This window comes from Rattus norvegicus, chromosome 10 (assembly GCF_036323735.1).
Source record: "Rattus norvegicus strain BN/NHsdMcwi chromosome 10, GRCr8, whole genome shotgun sequence".
Taxonomy (NCBI): domain Eukaryota; kingdom Metazoa; phylum Chordata; class Mammalia; order Rodentia; family Muridae; genus Rattus; species Rattus norvegicus.
This window is the reverse complement of record NC_086028.1, coordinates 25,159,340-25,177,954: the sequence shown is the minus strand read 5'-3', so window position 1 is coordinate 25,177,954 and position 18,615 is coordinate 25,159,340. Positions and strand designations below refer to the sequence as shown.

At 39.8% G+C, this 18,615-nt stretch overlaps 1 long non-coding RNA gene and 1 pseudogene across 1 annotated transcript; one reads left to right on the top strand and one right to left on the bottom strand.

Moving 5' to 3' along the window:
- Positions 1 to 2,840: 2,840 nt before the first annotated feature.
- Positions 2,841 to 6,066, bottom strand: LOC120095069 (uncharacterized). Its single transcript, XR_005490131.2, has 2 exons — positions 5,218 to 6,066; positions 2,841 to 2,985 (listed from the first exon to the last, which is right to left on the bottom strand). It is a non-coding gene; the product is annotated as an uncharacterized LOC120095069 (long non-coding RNA).
- Positions 5,389 to 16,376, top strand: Phb1-ps7 (prohibitin 1, pseudogene 7; annotated as a pseudogene).
- The last annotated feature ends 2,239 nt before the right edge of the window (positions 16,377 to 18,615 follow it).

Sequence of the window (18,615 nt, the reverse complement as noted above, 5' to 3'; positions counted from 1 at the left end):
CTCCCGAGGGTTAGGAATGTCTTCTCTCAATGAGGTCAGAGCAGGCAGTCCTCTGCTGTATATGTGTTGGTGACCTTAAATCAGCTAGTGTATGCTGCCTGGTTGGTGGTTCAGTGTCTAAGAGATCTCAGAGATCCGGGTTAGTTAAGATTGCTGATCTTCCTATGGGGTCATCCTCCTCCTCTGCTTTTTCCAACCTTTCCCCAATTCAACCAGATGGTTCCCCAACTTCAGCCCATTAGTTTGGGTGTATCTGTGACTTTTTCAGCTGCCTGTTGGGCCTCTGGGAGGACAGTCATGCCATTTTCCTGTCTGTAAGCAAGCACACCATAACATCAATAATAGTGTCAGGCCTTGGAGCTTCCCCTTGGCTCCCAGGTCCAATCTCTTACACTGTTACCGATACTCTGTTATGCTTATAGACAGGAGCCTAGCAGAACTGTTCACTGAGAGGCTTCACCCAACAGCTCACAGAAACAGATGAAGAGACCGACAGCTAATTATTTGACAGAGCTTGGGGAGTCTTATGGAAGAATTGAGAGAAGGATTGAGGAACTTGGAGGGGATAGGGACTCTGTAAGTTGTCCAACAGAGTCAACTCACCTAGACTTCTCCTAAAAGAAGAACCACCCACCAAAGAACATACATGGGCTTGACTTAGGCCTCCTACACATATGTAGCAGATGTGTTGCTCAGTCTTCGTGCGGGTCCCCTAACAACAGGAGCAGGGTTTATCCTTGACTCTGTTGTCTGTCTGTTTGTGGAATCCATTTTGTTAACTGGGCTGCTTTGTCTGGCCTCAGTGGGAAAGGATGTGCCAATTCTGCAGTGACTCATTGAGTCAGGGTGTACTGATACCCAGTAGGCATTTCCCCTTCTCAAAGGGGAAGGGGAGTGGGGAACAGGAAGGGGATGTGGTGGGTGGCACTGGGAGGAGAGGGAGGCTATGATTGGCATGTAAAGTGAATAAATAAATTATTGACTGAAAAATGGAAAAAAAATACAAGGTTTGTACCCTTTCTTAGTAGATCAACAGATTCATTTATTTTTAATTCCAAAATAAAATTATCACCATTTGCAATTGGTAAACATTTGTGATATTTCCCTTTTTTAATTAAAAGTTTATTGTAAAAAATTGCAAGTAAAACAGCATCTTATATCAAAATTAACCAGACCCAAAGTTTCTAAATTTTTTATTAAAATAAAATTCGATGGTTTTAAAGTTCTAAAATGTTATGCAGAACAAATCTTTAAAAAAGTCTGTGGCACTGATATATTTGAACACTGAGAATCATGTGTCTTTTTTTAAAGGAGAAATTTGTTTATCATGTATTGCCTGCAGCAATAAACAGTGTCCCCATGTCATCAATGGCTGTCTTGTAAAGATGCTAGAAAGGTTTGCATGCGGGAGAGCAGGTTCCTCAGGATCCTATTGGTCTCTGTGATAGACACAGACCTTACTTTTTTTGGAGTGTGTATGGCACGTGAAGTATGGGTTCTTCATCTGTCTTTCAGGATATGTTTTCTATTGTTCTACTCCCTTGAGGTGTTAGAGACGGAGGGATGAATAAAACTGGGATTTCACGGAACCTCTCATCATCAGAGGGTTGGAAGGAAAAGGCGGCACATAAAGTTTTAATAAACCATGTGAGACTCAAACATAAGATTGAGATAAGTAGAGTATGGCTGTAATGCACACAGCCTAGAGAAACTCTCTGTAATAGGATATTTCAACAAAGTCTTGAGCGTATGTGGTGCTGGTTAGTTTTATGTGTCAGTTTGACTGCCACAGGGGCCTCAGTATTATGGTCCATCACCATTCTGGGTGTTTCTTTGATGGTAGTTTTTTTTTTAATGAGACTGACATTTGTATTAGCTGGGTAAAAAAAAATAGCAGGTGCATCTCTTTGGTTTATAATGGGACCCTCCAATTAGATGGCCTCCTGAATGAGTGAAAAGCGGAACTTGCATTCCTCTTGCTTGGCTTATTTTGAGCAAGAACATCAATTGTTTTTCCGTCTTTGCACTGTGCCAGAAACACTGGTGCTTCCTAGGTCTCAAGCCGGAAGGCATGTGAATCAGAATCACACTGCTGACACCTCAATATTTCTAGCTTACTGGGGTATTTTCTTATTTCTATCTCTCTCTGTCTCTGTTTCTCTCTTCTTGTTTGTCCTGTTTCTTTCTCCTGTCCTGACTCTTTCTCTCCTTCTAACACACACACGTACACACACACACACACACACACACACACACACACACACACACCCCAATAGAGACAATGATGTTTTACTCTGTAGAGTATTAAATTTCAGATGCCTGTTAGACATTCAGTAAATACTAAACAATCCAGACAATGAAAATACTTCTGAGTAAAGAGGAGGTCAGACTTGCAGAGATACGAGTGGTAATGATCTGAAAACTACAGTATTTCTGGATAATGATAAATTTTAATTATGAGCTACAAGTAGACTTAGCCTATAGAGTAATTCTGTAAAGGCGGTATGATCAATATTAATTTTAAAGTGAAGGCACGGAGGAATAAAAAGTTGGCTACCTTCCTTACAATCTAACTTAAAGTCAACAAGTGATGGGGTTAGAACGTCACCTAGGAAGGCCAAATTCTAGATTGTGTTACAATGCTTGAGGCTAGGCCCCCCTTGTCAGATTCTCTAAAAACTAGATACATTCAGGGAAGAATAATCTGTATTAAATCTAGAGTAATTCATTCTCTTAAGGTCAGGGGAATAAGGACAAATCAGCAAAGGAGTCTAAAACACGAGTGACATAAATGGGGTCCTTGGGGTAGTGGAAGCGACTGAGAAATGAATGAACCTTAGTAAATGCGAACTGAAGATTTATTCTCTTGCTGGAGCATATACAGTAAAGATCCCAAATCTCCCATTGTGTAGTCTCTGGAAAAGCCTTCTTCTAGAAGCTTCAAAAGAATCTGGGCCAAATTGGGTTTCTGAAGTTTTCTATCCACTAAAAAAACAAAACAAAACAAAACAAAACATGGCTCCTTGTTGAATGTCCAATACCACAAAACAACATGTAAGTCAATGAGCTAGTATCATCGTCATCATCATCATCACCACCACCACCACCACCACCACCACCACCACCACCCTCCACCCCCATTCTCCAATGCCAACAAAGCACAGCTCTCTTCAAGTGGGACAGGAGATAGTATATTCCGGAGTCAAATATGATTGACTACGGACTGTGAGCACAGTTTATTATTATTCCAAATGTAATTTTTCTACCATGAGAACAGAATTATTTTATAATAACAGAAAAAAGGCAATATTCAAGCAAGATACTTTTAAAATACACTAGTAGAACTGTAAGGTGGGTGTGTTACAGTAAATTAGAAAAATGTCTGTTATAGGCCTCTGATGCTATCTGATAACATTTTAAATTTGGGGTTTGGTGAAAGCTATGGATTTGTATGTACATTCTGAGTGGAATTACTTAATAGAGACAAGGATGTTAGGTCATACACAGAGGTAGGCAGTGATTGGCTACTCAGGAACCTATGATATGTAGGATGATTTGTCTGTGGACCTGCACAATGCCAGCTATATGTAATCATTGGCATTCCAGTCAATCAATTCATCTTATAGAATGTTTAATAAAGATGTAGGTAGGTTTTTTTTCTAAGAACTCATGTGATAGGCAGTACTCCAAAAGTGACCATTTTCAACGGTCACAGGAACAGGTTAAAGAAATGTCCAGTGACCCGGTAGGGTGTATATGTGGATTGTAATGAAAGAGCGGCAATAAAGTATTGTAAAGGATTGATTGCTAAATAAATAAAAGACAAATCATTTTCTTTGTTTGTTTTCTTCAAGCAACTAATCTATTTAGAGAGAATGAGAGAGCTAGAAAATTATTGTTTGGCAACTGTCATGATCATTGATACAGACAAGAATTATTCATGGCTTTAAAACTCAGTCAATTTTTACCAAGCAGCAGAAAGCAGAATATTTACCCAACTTCAATGTGCTTCTCAATACAATGAAAACTTTGAAACAGCGAGTTCTGGAACAAACCATTCCAAGCAGTTCCTAAATGGGGCTGACCAACTAAGGAATTATTTCCAGATAAGTTTGTAAACCGAAGCCATGCAAATCCGGAAGCAAAGCTCCGAGAAGAGCATTCTGTCATTTCCTCTCTGGGAAACATTCCTGCCAAGGATGAATTGGATGGATCTAGCAATGATGGACTATCAGTCACAATGGCCCTAAGGGAGTTTCTGCACAGTGCCTGACTTGAAGTTGACAATTTCAAGGCCACAACTTTGAGTGTTCAGTAACTGGCTGAACTATAGGCTAACATAACATGACCACTAGATAAACCGCACGGTCTCCAGCTTTCTTTGGCCATATAATATTTAATTGGAACAACTGACATCATCTGAATGAAGCCTCTAGTTCAGAGAAGCTCGTTTTTTTTTTTGATCATTTCTGTTTCAATAATTCAGTACACCTTAAAATAATCTTTTAAAAGCATAATATATTTGAAACTATTTGCATCTGGTGGGATATTCTTCAAATTATCAAAATATTAACTATCACTATGGCAAGATGTAAATATGATCAAACTACATGCATTAAACTCTTAAAGAACTAATAAAGTATTTTATTAAAACGAATTAAATAAGTAACACTGTGGCTAAATCTATTGTAATATCTGTTGACAATAATGACTTGGGGAAACTTTTCAGGAACGTCAAGCAGATGAGGACTATCTGCACATCGGATCTACCGCCGCCCCTTCACAACAGGTACCTAACATCTAGTGGGGTTGTTATTTTTAGGAACTTCAACATTTCTTTGAGAAGAAAGGATGCACATAGAAGCTAGCATGTAGGTAGGTCTAGAATAAATGTTTCATGCACACATGGATCATGCTATGCCTTGAGAGGGCAATTGGAACCACTGCACAGTCAAATCCACTTCTGCTTGGTATGTGGCGTTAGGGTCCTTCTCTTTTGTAAGCTTAAGTTTGTCTATCTTTGACAATCACTTTGTACACTGCTTGTTTAATCACAGTTTAATTGATGCCCCCTACCTGCCCTTGGAAGCCCTCTATGTTGAAACCTATATTGGCCTTTGTCAACATCAACGTACCACATGACAGGCAGATTAATATATGGACAGACTAAATGAAGTTTATAAGAAAAAAATTTTTTTCTTGAGGTTTATATTTTACCGTTGAAGGTGAAAATTCTGACTGTATTAGATATTCCAAACGTCTACTAGTTGATTAAGAACAGCGCAGTGTTGAGACACTGATATTCTTGTCATGATCAACCCCTGTGCAACCTGTTGGTGGAGCTTTTGAATGTGGATTTGAAGTAGCAAAAGAATAAAGGAGCTAAGTTTCTAAGGGAAGCTTGATGGTGTTGCAATGAGTAGCATTTGACAGAGAGAACTTAGCAGTGGGAGTTAAGTAGGCTTGTCAAATCCTAAATTCTGTGCAAGGAGATTGAATTTATCCAGCATGTAGCTGAGTAGCACTAAGGGAGGAGGGATACATAGCAAGGATTAAAAGTATTAATTAGGGGGAATTCATGTGGAGGTCAGAGTGGAAGCAATAGAAGAAATCATGGCTGTCAAAGCCTTTGAGTCAGTCGGAAAGTTCGGCCTGGCATTAGCAGTTGCAGGGGGCGTGGTGAACTCTGCTTTACATAACGTGGATGCTGGACACAGAGCTGTCGTCTTTGACCGATTCCGTGGCGTACAGGACACTGGTAGTGGAAGGGACTCAGTTTCTCATCCCTTGGGTACAGAAGCCAATTATGTTTGACTGCCGCTCTCGACCACGGAATGTGCGGGTCATCACTGTTAGCAAAGACTTGCAGAATGTCACCATCACACTACACATCCTCTTCCGGCCAGTGGCCAGCCAGCTTCCTCAGATCTACACCAGCATTGGTGAGGACTATGATGAGCGGGTGCTGTCGTCTATCACCACAGAGATCCTCAAGTCGGTGGTGGCTCGATTCGCGATGCTGGAGGATTGATTACCCAGCGAGAACTGGTTTCCAGGCAGGTGAGCGATGACCTCACAGAGAGAGCAGCAACATCTGGGCTCGTCCTGGATGACGTGTCCCTGACACATCTGACCTTCGGGAAGGAGTTCACAGAGGTGGTGGAAGCTAAACAGGTAACTCAGCAGGAAGCAGAGAGAGCAGAGAGCCAGATTTGTAGTGGATTTGCAGCAGAAGAAGGTGGCCATCATCTCTGCTGAGGGGGACTCCAAGGCAGCAGAGCTGATCTGATCGCCAACTCGCTGGCCACCTCCAGGGATGATGGCCCGATCGAGCTGTGGAAGCTGGAAGCTGCAGAGGGAATTGCTTACCAGCTCTCCTGCTCTCGGAACATCACCTACCTGCCAGCAGGGCACTCTGTGCTCCTTCAGCTCCCCCAGTGAGACCAACCAGGCCTCAGCCTCCATCACTCTGAATGACGCCTTCTGACTCACCCCAGGAATCACTGTGAAATTTAATGATTGGCTTAACGTGAAGGAAATAAAGGTAAAATCACTTCAGATCTCTAAAAAAAGGTATTAATTAAAAATTAACAGTGACATCAGAAACAGGATCATGAGCTATGATGTGCTTACACGAAGAGGTCAAAGCTGTTTACTATTAAATACTTTAAAAGTACCAACATTTGCTAATGCTTATTATTTTAAAAAATGATCTTATATTTATAGAATTATTTTTACCAAGGACTCAGTTACATATGCCTAACCCCCGCACAAAGCAGATCTCCAGAGAGTTTGAGTCTAGTGTCTGGAGGCTTATATGTTAATTCCTATCATGTTTTTTATTTATTTTAATTGCAATAAAGATATTTGAGGACACTTTCACAGAGCATTATATTAATGACCAACATAGACATAGTTGCTCAAAAGTAACAGCTGTGTCCAGAGAAACTTTTCACTTTATAAAAAGTTCATAGTTTATGTTCTTATGGACCTAATCTTTTTACAGTTAGGGTCTTGGTTATGTCTCTTGAGCCCAGGAGGGTTGAAAACTGGACTTAGGAAATGCAAAACTGCTTCATTTCAGATCGTGGCCATATGTCATCTGTTCCATGGTGACTGTGCGCATAAAACACCTCATTTTTGTATATGTCCTCAGGGAATGCCGGTCTACCACATACAAATAGGAGGGAGAGAGATTGGTTTCGGGAAGTGATAATAGATGCTGGAGGTTGGTGGTAACTGTGAGGAAGCAGAAATAGAGGATACTCTCCACAAACATTTTTCAATATTTACTTCTTAAAGGGCAGAGCCAAAATAACTCTTGAGAGAAACTCCTATTAGGCTCATGAGGACTTTTCTGGTGCTCTTTGTGAATATACATGTACCTAAATATTGAAATAGTTCATCTTTCTAAACCCACGGCAAGGTAAAAGCAGCCTATGTCATGTCACCAAGGAAATAGCAGGAATGCTTAGATATTTTTATGGAAATTAATTAGACATTTTATCAGTTGATGCTTTGAACTGTGAAGTGTATTAGGAATTTTTCTTTTTTTTCTGTATTTTTTCTTTTATTGGATATTTTTAAATTTACATTTCAAATGTTATTCCCTTTCCCGGTTTCACAGACATAAGTCCCCTATACCATCCCCCTCCCCTTCTTCTATAAGGGTGTTCCCCTCCTCACCCGCCTCCTTCCCTCCCACCCCCGACATTTCCCTACTCTGGGGGTTCCAGCCTTGGCAGGACCAAGGGCTTCTCCTTCCATTGGTGTCCAACAAGGCCATCCTCTGCTAAATATGCAATATGGAGCCATGGGTCAGTCCATGTATAGTCTTTGGGTAGTGGTTTAGCCCCTAGAAGCTCTGGTTGGTTGGCATTGTTGTTCTTATAGGGTTGCAAGCCCCTTCAGCTCTCTCAATCCTTTCTCTAATTCCTCCAACAAGGATCCTGTTCTCAGTTCAATGGTTTGCTGCTAGCATTTGCCTCTGTATTTGACCTGCTTTGGTTGTGATTCTCAAGAGGCTGCTCTATGGGGTTCCTGTCAGCATGCACTTCTTAGCTTCATCAATCTTATCTAGTTTTGGTGGCTGTATTATATAGGCCGTATACCCATGTTGGGCAGACTCTGAAAGCCACTCCTTCAGTCTTTGCTCCAAACTTTGCCTCTATCTCCCCTCCTGTGAATATTTTTGTTCCCCCTTTTAAGAAGGAGTGAAACATCCACACTTTGGTCATCCGTCATCTTGAACTTCATGTTGCCTGTGTATTGTATCTTGGGTAATTTGGGGCTAATATCTACTTATCAGTGAGTGTATATCCTGTGGGGGGGTTGTGATTAGGTTATCTCACTCAGGATCATATTTTCTATTTCAATACACTTGCCTATAACTTTCATGAATTCATTGTTTCTGATAGCTAAGTAGTACTCCACTGTGTAGCTGTACCACATTTTCTGTATCCATTCTTCTAGCGAAGGGCATCTGGGTTCTTTCCAACTTTTGGCTATTATAAATAAGGCTGCTATGAACATAGTGGAGCATGGGTCTTTTTTATATGTTGTGGCATCTTTTGGGTATATGCCCAGGAGAGGTATAGCCAGGTCCTCAGGTAGTACAATGTCCCAATTTTCTGAGGAATCACCAGACGGATTTCCAGAGTAGTTGTATCAGTTTGCAATCACACCAATAATGATGGAGTTTTCCTCTTTCTTCACATCTTTGCCAGCATCTGTTGTCCCCTGAGTTTTTTATCTTAACTATTCTGACTGGACTGGGTTGTTTTGATTTACATTTTTCTGATGACTAAGGATGTTGACCATTTCTTTAAGTACTTCTCAGCTGTTTGATATTCCTCAGCTGAGAACTCTGTTTAGCTTTGCACCCCATTTAAATGGGGTTATTTGGCTATCTGGAGTCTAACTTCTTGTGTTCTTTGTATATTTTGGATATTAACCCTCTATCTGATGTAGGATTGGTAAAAATTTTTTTCCCAATCTATTGGTTGCTATTTTGTCCTAATGACAGTGTCCTTTGCCTTATAGAAGCTTTGCAGTTTTATGAGGTCCCATTTGTCAATTCTTGATCTTAGAATGTAAGCCATTGTTGTTTTGTTCAGGAAAATTTTCCAGTTCTCATGTGTTCAAGACTCTTCCCCACTTTTTCTTCTATTAGTTTGAGTGTATCTGGATTGATGTGGAGGTCCTTGATCCACTTGGACTTAAGCATTGTATAGGGTGATAAGAATGGATTGATTTGCATTCTTCTACATGCTGACCTCCAGTTGAACCAGCACCATTTGTTGAAAATGCTATTTTTTTCCATTGGATGGTTTTGGCTCCTTTGTCAAAAATCAAGTGACCATCAGTGTGTGGGTTCATTTCTGGGTCTTCAGTTCTATTTCACTGATCTATCTGCCTGTCTCTGTACCAATACCATGCAGTTTTTTTAATCACTATTGCTCTTTAATACTTCTTGAGTTGAGGGATGGTGATTCTCCCAGAACTCCTTTTATTGGTGAGAAAAGTTCTCACTATCATATTGGGTTTTTTTTATTCCAAATGAATTTGCAAATTGCTCTTTCTAATTTTATGAAGAATTGGGTTGGAATTTTGATGGGGATTGCATTTTGAATCTGTAGATTGCTTTGGACAAATGGCCATTTTTACTTTATTAATTCTGCTGATCCATGAGCATGGGAGGTCTTTTCATCTTCTGAGATCTACTTCAATTTCTTTCTTCAGAGACTTGAAGTTCTTGTCATACATACCTTTCACTTGCTTGGTTAGATTCACACCAAGGTATTTTATGTTATTTGGGACTATTTTGAAGGGTGTCATTTTCCTAATTTCTTTCTCAGTCTGTTTATCCTTTGAGTAGAGGAAGGGTACTTATTTGTTTGAGTTAATTTTATACCCAGCCACTTTGCTAAAGTTGTTTATCAGGCTTAGTAGTTCTCCAGTGGAACTTTTGGGATCACTAAAGTATACTATCATATCATCTGCAAATAGTGATATTTTGACTTCCTTCTTTCCAGTTTGTATCACTTTGACCTCCTTTTGTTGTCTGGTTGCTCTTGCTAGGACTTCAAGAACTATATTGAGTAAGTCGGGAGAGAGTGGGCAGCTTTTTCTAGTCCCTGATTTTAGTACGATTGCTTCAAGTTTCTCCCCATTAAGTTTAATGTTAGTGACTGGTTTGCTGTATATGGCTTTTATCATCTTTAGGTATGGACCTTGAATTCCTGATCTTTCCAGATCTTTTAACATGAAGGGGTCCTGAATTTTGTCAAATGATTTCTCAGCATCTAATGAAATGATCATGTGGTTTTTTTTTTGAGCTTGTTTATAATTACATTGATGGATTTCTGTTTATTAAGTCATCCCTGCATCCCCGGGATGAAGCCAACTTGATCATGATGGATGATCGTTTTGATATGTTTTTGGATTTGGATTGCAAGAATTTTACTGAGTATTTTTGTGTTGATATTCATAAGGGAAATTGTTCTGATGTTCTCTTTCTTTGTTCAATCTTTGTGTGGTTTAGGTATAAGCATAATTGTGGCTTCATAGCAGGAATTGGGTAGTGATCCATCTGTTTCTATTTTGTGGAATAGTTTGGACAGCATTGTTATGAGGTCAGAGAGAATTCTGCACTAAACCCATCTGGTCCTGGGCTCTTTTTGGTTGGGAGACTTTTAATAACTGTCTCAATTTCTTTAGGAGTTATGGGGTTGTTTAGATGGTCTAACTGATCTTGATTTAACTTTAGTACCTGTTATTTGTCTAGAAAATTGTCCATTTCCTCCAGATTTTCCAGTTTTGCTGAACAGAGTCTTTTGTAGTAGGATCTGATGATTTTTTTTTAATTTTCTGAGATTCTGTTGTTATGTCTTTCTCTTTATTTCTGATTTTGTTAATTTGGATACTGTCTTTATACCCTCTGGTTAGTCTGGCTAAGGGTTTATCTATCCTGTTCATTTTCTCAAAGAACTAGCTCCTGGTTTTATTGATTCTTTATATAGTCCTTTTCGTTTCTACTTGGTTGATTTCAGCCATGGGTTTGATTATTTCCTGCCTTCTACTCCTCTTGGATATATTTGCTTCTTTTTGTTCTAGAGTTTGTAGGTGTGCTATCAAGCTGTGGATGTATGCTCTCTCCTCTTTCATTTTGCAGGCACTCAGAGCTATGAATTTTTCTCTTAGCATTGCTTTCACTGTGTCCCATAAGTTGAGTATGTTGTGCCTTCATTTTCATTAATTCTAAAAAGTCTTTAATTTCTTTATTTCTTCTCTAACCAAGTTATCATTGAGTAAAACATTGTTCAACTTCTATGTATCTGTGGGCTTTCTGTCATTTTTTTTTGTTGTTATTGAAGGTCAGCCTTAGTCTGTGGTGATCTGGTAAGATGCATGGTATTATTTCAATCTTCTTGTGTCTGTTGAGGCCTGTTTTGTGACTGACTATATGGTCAATTTGGAGAAGGTAACATGAGGTAATGAGAAGAAGGTATATTCTTTTGTTTTAAGATGAAATGCTCTATAAATATTTGTTAAGTCCATTTGGTTCATAACTTCTGTTAGTTTCCCTATGTCTCTGTTTAGTTTCTGTTTCCATGATCAGTTCATTGATGAGAGTGGGGTGTTGAAATCTACTATAATGTGTGGGGTGCAATGTGTGCTTTGAGCTTTAGTCAGGTTTCTTTCATGAATGTAGGTGTCTTTGCCTTTGGAGCTTAGATATTTAGAATTGAGAGTTTATCTTGGTGGATTTTTCCTTTGCTGAATATGAAGTGCCTTTCCTTATTTTTTTGATAACTTTTGGTTGAAAGTCGATTTTATTCAACATGAGAATGGCTACTCCAACTTGTTTGCTTGGACCATTTATTTGGAAAGTTGTTTTCCAGCCTTTTACTTTGAGGCAGTGTCTGCCTTTGTCTCTAAGTGTGTTTCCTGTATGAAGCAAAATGCTGCGTCCTCTTTACATATGCAGTCTGTTAGTCTATGTCTTTTCACTGGGGAATTGAGTCCATTGATGTCAGGAGATATTAAGGAATCATCATTATTGTTTCCTATTACTTTTGTTGTTAGAGATGGAATTATGTTTGTGTATGTCTCTTTTTGTTTTGTTGCAAGAGATTACTTTCCTGCTTTTTCTAGGGTGTAGTTTCCCTCCTTATGTTGGAGTTTTCCATCTATTACCCTTTGTAGTGCTGGATTTGTAGAAAGATACTGTGTAAATTTGGTTTGTCATGGAATATCTTGGTTTATCCCTCTATGGTAATGGCAAGTTTTGCTGGATATAGTAGCCTGGGCTGGCATTTGTGTTCTCTTATTGTCTGTATGACATTTGCCCAGGATCTTCTGGCTTTCAGTCTCTGGTGAGAAGTCTGGAGTAATTCTCATAGGTCGGCCTTTATACTTTACTTGACCTTTTTCCCTTACTGCTTTTAATATTCTTTCTTTGTTTTGTGTATTTGGGGTTTTGACTATTATGTGATGGGAGAAATTTCTTTTCTGGTTCAATCTGTGTGGTTATGTGGGTTTCTTTTGTGTTTATGGGCATCTCTTTCTTTAGGTTAGGGAAGTTTTCTTCTATTATTTTGTTGAAGATAGTTACTGGCCCTTTCAGTTGGGAGTCTTCACTCTCTTCTATACATATTATCCTTGGGTTTGATCTTTTCATTGTGCCCTGGGTTTCCTGGATGTTTTGGGCTAGGAGCTTTTTGTGTTTTACATTATCTTTGATGGTTGTGTCAATGTTTTCTATGGTATCTTCTGCCCCTGAGATTCTCTCTTCCATCTCTTATATTCTGTTGGTTATACTTGCATCTATGACTCCTGATTTCTTTCTTAGGTTCTCTATCTCCAGGGTTGTTCTCCCTTTGTACTTTCTTTATTCTTTCTATTTTCATTTTTAAATCCTGGATGGTTTTTTGTCAATTCCTTCACCTGTTTTTTTTCCTGTAATTCTTTAAAGGATATTTTTGTTTCCTCTTTAAGTTCTTCTACTTGTTTACCTGTGTTGTCCTATATTTCTTTAAAGAAGTTATTTATGTCCTTCTTAAAGTCCTCCATCATCCTCATAAAATGTGATTTTTAAATCCAAATCTTGCTTTTCTGGTGTGTTTGTATATCCAGTATTTACTTTGGTGGGAGAACTGGGCACTGATGATGCCCAGTAGTCTTGGTTTCTGTTGCTTATTTTCCTGTGCTTGCCTCTTGCCATCCGGTTGTTTGTGGTGTTAACTTGCTGTTTCTGACAGTGGCTTGATGCTTCTGTAGGCCTGTGTGTCAGACTCCTGTAGACATGCTTTCTTTCAGCTGGATTTGGGAACAGAGAGCTGCTCCTGGGTTCAGTGACCTGAAGCCTCCAGGCGGGTTGCTTGGCACAGGAGAGTTGGTCTTACCTCTGCTCTCAGGTGCTCCTGACAACTGACTTTCAGTTCTTGGTGAAAGCAGAAATCTTAAGGGTCCTGACTGTGACTGCTCCTAGGTCCCCGTGGCCAGAGGGCACAGATGTCAGTAGACGATTTCCCCTTGGGTCAGGAATGTGGGTAGAAAGTAGTTGTTTCCTCTGCATTCTCAGGATTGTCCTCACTTCTGAGGTTCTAGATTCTCTCCCATGGAATTTGGGTGCAGCGAGCTGTAGGACTGATTCAGTTCGGTTCCGGGCGCAGGCAGAGACTAGGTTCCTGTGGCTGACTGCTCCTATATTCTTGTATCAGGAGGCACTATGCAGTTTCCTATTGGGCCAGGAATGTGAGGAGAAGTGGGCAGAAGTGGCGGTCTCCCCTGAGGTCTCAGGATTGTCTGCATTTCTGGGAGTTCAGCTCTCTCCCCCATGGGATTTGGGTACAGGGAACTGTGGGATCTGTTCAGTTCAGTTCCCAGGTATTTCATTAAAACAAAAAAGTCCCATAAAACAACATGATACAAATGTAGTAAATATAATTTCCAGTCTGATTAATTTGAATTTTGCTTCGAGATGGGGAGGCAAGTTATTTTTTATCTATTTTAAGGGCCTCCCTCAGGGAAGCAAGATCTTCAGAGCCAGGAGACTGAGGACTCCTGGAAAGCAATGCTTCTGCATGACAGGAGCTGATATTCTGGCACCAGCGTTAAATCTCATCTACAGACTGTGGTATGTGAATTAAAAGCCTCAAAGATGGTGATGTGCCAGTGAGTGTCAACTGTAGCTCTACAAAGGGACTAGCAGCAAAGTGGAGAGAAATCATACCCTGTGCCATTTTTACTTCAGAGGGATACTAAGTACTCAGGTTGTCCAGGGAAGGGAGTGTAGTCTTGCAAAACATCTGCAGTGCTGACATTTTCATTATGAGAGAAGAGAGTAACAGGGGAGTATATTAGTTATTTTTATACTGTGTGACAAGACATGATCAGGGGAATTTACAGAAAAAAAATGTATTTGTGCTTAGGGTTCTAATGGAATAGATGGTGGCCTGAAGGTAGCAGGGGGTAGGCCATGGGAACAGCAGCTGAGAGCTCACATCTCTAATGATTGCACTGGTCAATCTCGTCATCTTCATTGGTTTAGGGAACACTCATACAGGACACATCCAGGAGTATCTGTGTGGTAATGTCTAAAGGAGATTGACTATGAATGAACTAATATCTACCTTGAATATTCATTGAACCATAGTCTGGGGTATAGTGCAAAGTCAACAGACATGGCAATTCTCCTTTTCTCTGCATCTGGCTTTGCACATTGCTTGATTTACTTTACAAATTCTCCATGTTCTTGGCCTCTCTGTTCTCATTATTGAGGTGTTTTTTTTCCCTTTGTCCTCAAAGCTTTCCACAGCCTTCTTGAGCACTGCCTGCAGATATCCCAACCCTGTTACACACCATTTGATCTCCTAGGCTTTATCTGAAATTCGAGTAGGATTCTTCTTCATCCACTCATCTATTGCATTCTATGTGATTTTCAAATCAGTATCATGTAGATAAGGCACCAATCTGCGAATGGTTTTGGTAGTTAATTCCTTTGTACCTTTGACTAAAGTGATCTCTTGAATGGCTCAATTCAAAGAAACCCTTTACAGGATCCCCAGTAATTTTACTTTCTCAGGGGGAAGTCTTTTAAATATACTTGATATCAACCTTGATATTTGATGGGATCTGGCCAGCGTTTCAGATGCCTTCAAGGTATCTTTCTGTTGTCCCAATGGAGATAATCTGACTTTTTGGAAATGATTCTAATCTGCTCATAAATTGCAATATTTAGATGTATTGTTTTTGACCATTCTAAAAATACTTTGAATTTTCCACTTTCCTTTTTGATTGCAGTTTTTATTATAAATCTGATTAAATGCAGTTGTCAACACACAAGCTGCACCCTGAATACTGGTTTGCTTTCAATCAAATGGTTTGTCACCTTTAAACTTACAGCTTGAAAGGAAAAAATGTGGGGATTGAGGAACTTGAGGTACCATGAGAAAGTCCCAGACCAGGAATGCAACAGGCTCCCAGAACCCAATAGGAATGACATTAGCCAAAATACCCAACAGCAGGAAGCTAGAACCTGAACAAACCACATCGAGTAGATAGACATGGCCCCCAGTGAAGGTATGGGAACACCCACCCACCGATCTAAGAATTTTAACCCAGAATTGTCCCTGTCTAAGGGAAATGCAGGGGCAAAAATGGAGCAGAGACTGAAGGAAAGGCCATCCAGAGACGGCCCCACCATGCAACCCATTCCATTTATAGACACTAAACTCCTATACTCTTGCTGATGCCAAGACGTATGTGCAGACAGAACCTGGCATGGCTGTCCTCTGAGAGGCTCTGCTAGCCCCTGACAGATGCAGATATGCACAGACAACCATTGGATTGAGCCCAGGAACCCCAGTGAAAGAGTTAGGGGAAAGGCTGAAGGAGTCGAAGGGGATTGCAACCACATAGGAAGAACAACAGTATCAATAAACTGGACCCCTCAGATCTCTCACTGACTAGCCCACCAACAAAAGAGTATATATGGGTTGGTCCATAGCTCCTGATGCATAACTGGCTGAGGACTGCCTCATCTGGCATAAGTGAGAGGGGAGGAGCTTGATCTTGTGGAGGCTTGGTTTCCCAGAGGAGGGAGATGCTAGAGGGGTGAGGCAGGAATGAGTGAGTGAGTGAGTGAGTGAGTTGGGGAATATCCTCTTAGAGGCAAAAGGGAAGGTTATGATAGGGTGGGGGTTTCATGGAGGAGAGACTGGGAAGGGGGGTAACACGAGATGTAAGCAAATAAAATGATTAATAAATAATCCCCCTCCCCCAAAAAGAGGACAAAAAGTGAACAAGTCCTTTGGCAAAATCTAAAATGTGTTGCTAAATAGGAGAGCAACAAGGATAGGAGAGAGAGAGAAAGAGAGAGAGAGACAGAGATAGAGAGAGGGAGGGAGAGGGAGGGAGGGAGGGAGAGGGAGGGAGGGAGGGAGGGAGAGGGAGGGAGGGAGGGAGGGAGAGAGAGAGAGAGAGAGAGAGAGAGAGAGAGAGAGAGAGAGAGAGAGAGAGTCTGAATCTATTTTGCTTTTTGTTTCTTTGACCACAGGTCAAATGCAACCAATGCCTTGGATGACCAACAACTACCAACTCTGTTTCCCGAGACCCTATCATTTATATACCTTCTGAAAAGTTCCCAGAATTCCAAATGTTAGACAATTGCAGAACCTGTCTGCAGCCTGCAAAACTACGTCTCTGCTAGAGTATGAGGCAGATCATAGCTACCTGCTGTGAAGCAAACCTATATCCCCAGACCTGGGATTAAATCAAAACCATATTCTTAAAATATTTTGTGTTTTTTTAATAAAACCAAAATGCCAGAATTCTCATTACATTCTGCTGTCTGCACATGAGCTATAACCGGAATCATTCATTATGTTGAACTTTCAACATTCTGGGTATTTTATAGGAGACATCTTCAAACTCTTCTACATTTATTTATTCTACAAAGAGGTTCCAAAGGCTTAGGAGATACAAGAAGGAACAATTAAGGTTAGCACATGTTTTTAGAGGTGTCTAGCCATCATAGAAGGGATAGAACAGAAGATAATTTACAATCTTACAGCTTGGAAGCTGAGAAGGAAACTACGTTGGCACTAACATGCCTTTTCCTCTTTCCTCATTATTTCCATTCTGATTTCCAGCTTATAGAAACATGTAGTCTACCCTCGGATTCCTCCACCCTTAGATGATCCTAACTCAAACACCTTCATTGTCACAGTCGAGAATGTGATTAATTTTAGGCACTCAACTCCAACCAAGTAGACAAGAAGAATTAGCCACCACAATCATGGCAGATCTTTTGAGGAAAGTTAACATTTGGTTCCTATAGCATATTATATTAGTACATTTTTCAATACTTAGGGATGAACTAATGACATAACAGTAATTCATTTTGTCTGTCTCATTAACAATGCACAAGATGAGTAATTTTGCAACAGCTTTCCCAGAGTTAGAACATCCCAGTGGTGCGACTGTCTCTGAGTAAATTTTGTTTCTGTAAGTAATTGCTCACCATCTTCTGAGAATAATCACAACTAACCTCACTGGTTCTCCAGTTGGACTGTAATTTCTGAAGACATGAAGATATTTTAGCATTCTATGCAAGAGAATTGTCAAATGCTTTCGTGGATCTTCACATGATGCCGATGCAGCTGAGAAGTACTGTTACTTATCTTACCGATGAGAGCTGTGTCTTCTCTCTTGGTGTCTTATACTACCAGGAATCTGTCAGTAGAGGTGCATTCAATTATGATACTAAGTACTTTCAGATGGTTCCCTAAGAGATAATTAAAGCAGTAATAAACATCAGAACATTTACTTTAATGAGGGTAGAGCCTGTATGAAGGCACTGAGCATAAATTGTGTTCGGTGAAAGATATCAAGACTTTGTCTTCATTTACTTTGTATTTTCACTAAATCTGGAATCAGCATTTATAAGTATATATGCATGTATATGTATGCATCATTTATAGGCCATATAATATATAATATTACATATATTTAGGTAATAGCAAGGTAAGTATAATATCAGTAATATGATTTTACATGTGTGATGAACACATGTATACATAAATGTATGTATATGTGTGTATACATGTGTGTGTAGAATAGCAATTTTAAACAAATTCAACTCTGTAGATATATTTTTATAGCCTGTCCTCCATTTTAATATTTTTAGTGTGTATTTAAAGGATACGCCATGATTATGGAATACATAGATAGAACAAACTGATCTCTGAAGTTAAGCAAATTTATATATCCATCATTTCATAGTTTTTATTGCTGCATCTTAAGCTAATACCAGGGTCACTTGTTCTCAACACCCCATGCAGCAATGAATTTCTTCATTCACCACCAATCTCTGGAAAGGGATGTTTCTCCTATTAAGACTGAGAATATTGTATATCTATGGGTTCAAACACACATTCAGAAGAAAGCTTGTATTCAGGAACAACAATATTCAATTTGCCCCCTGCTCACCCCCAATATACCAGGTTATAGATTGGGCATGAGTTCCTTCCCGTGGAGCAGGTTTCAAATCCATAATATTAATGACACTATTACACAAGTGAGCATAATGCTTGACAGTTTAATCTGTGG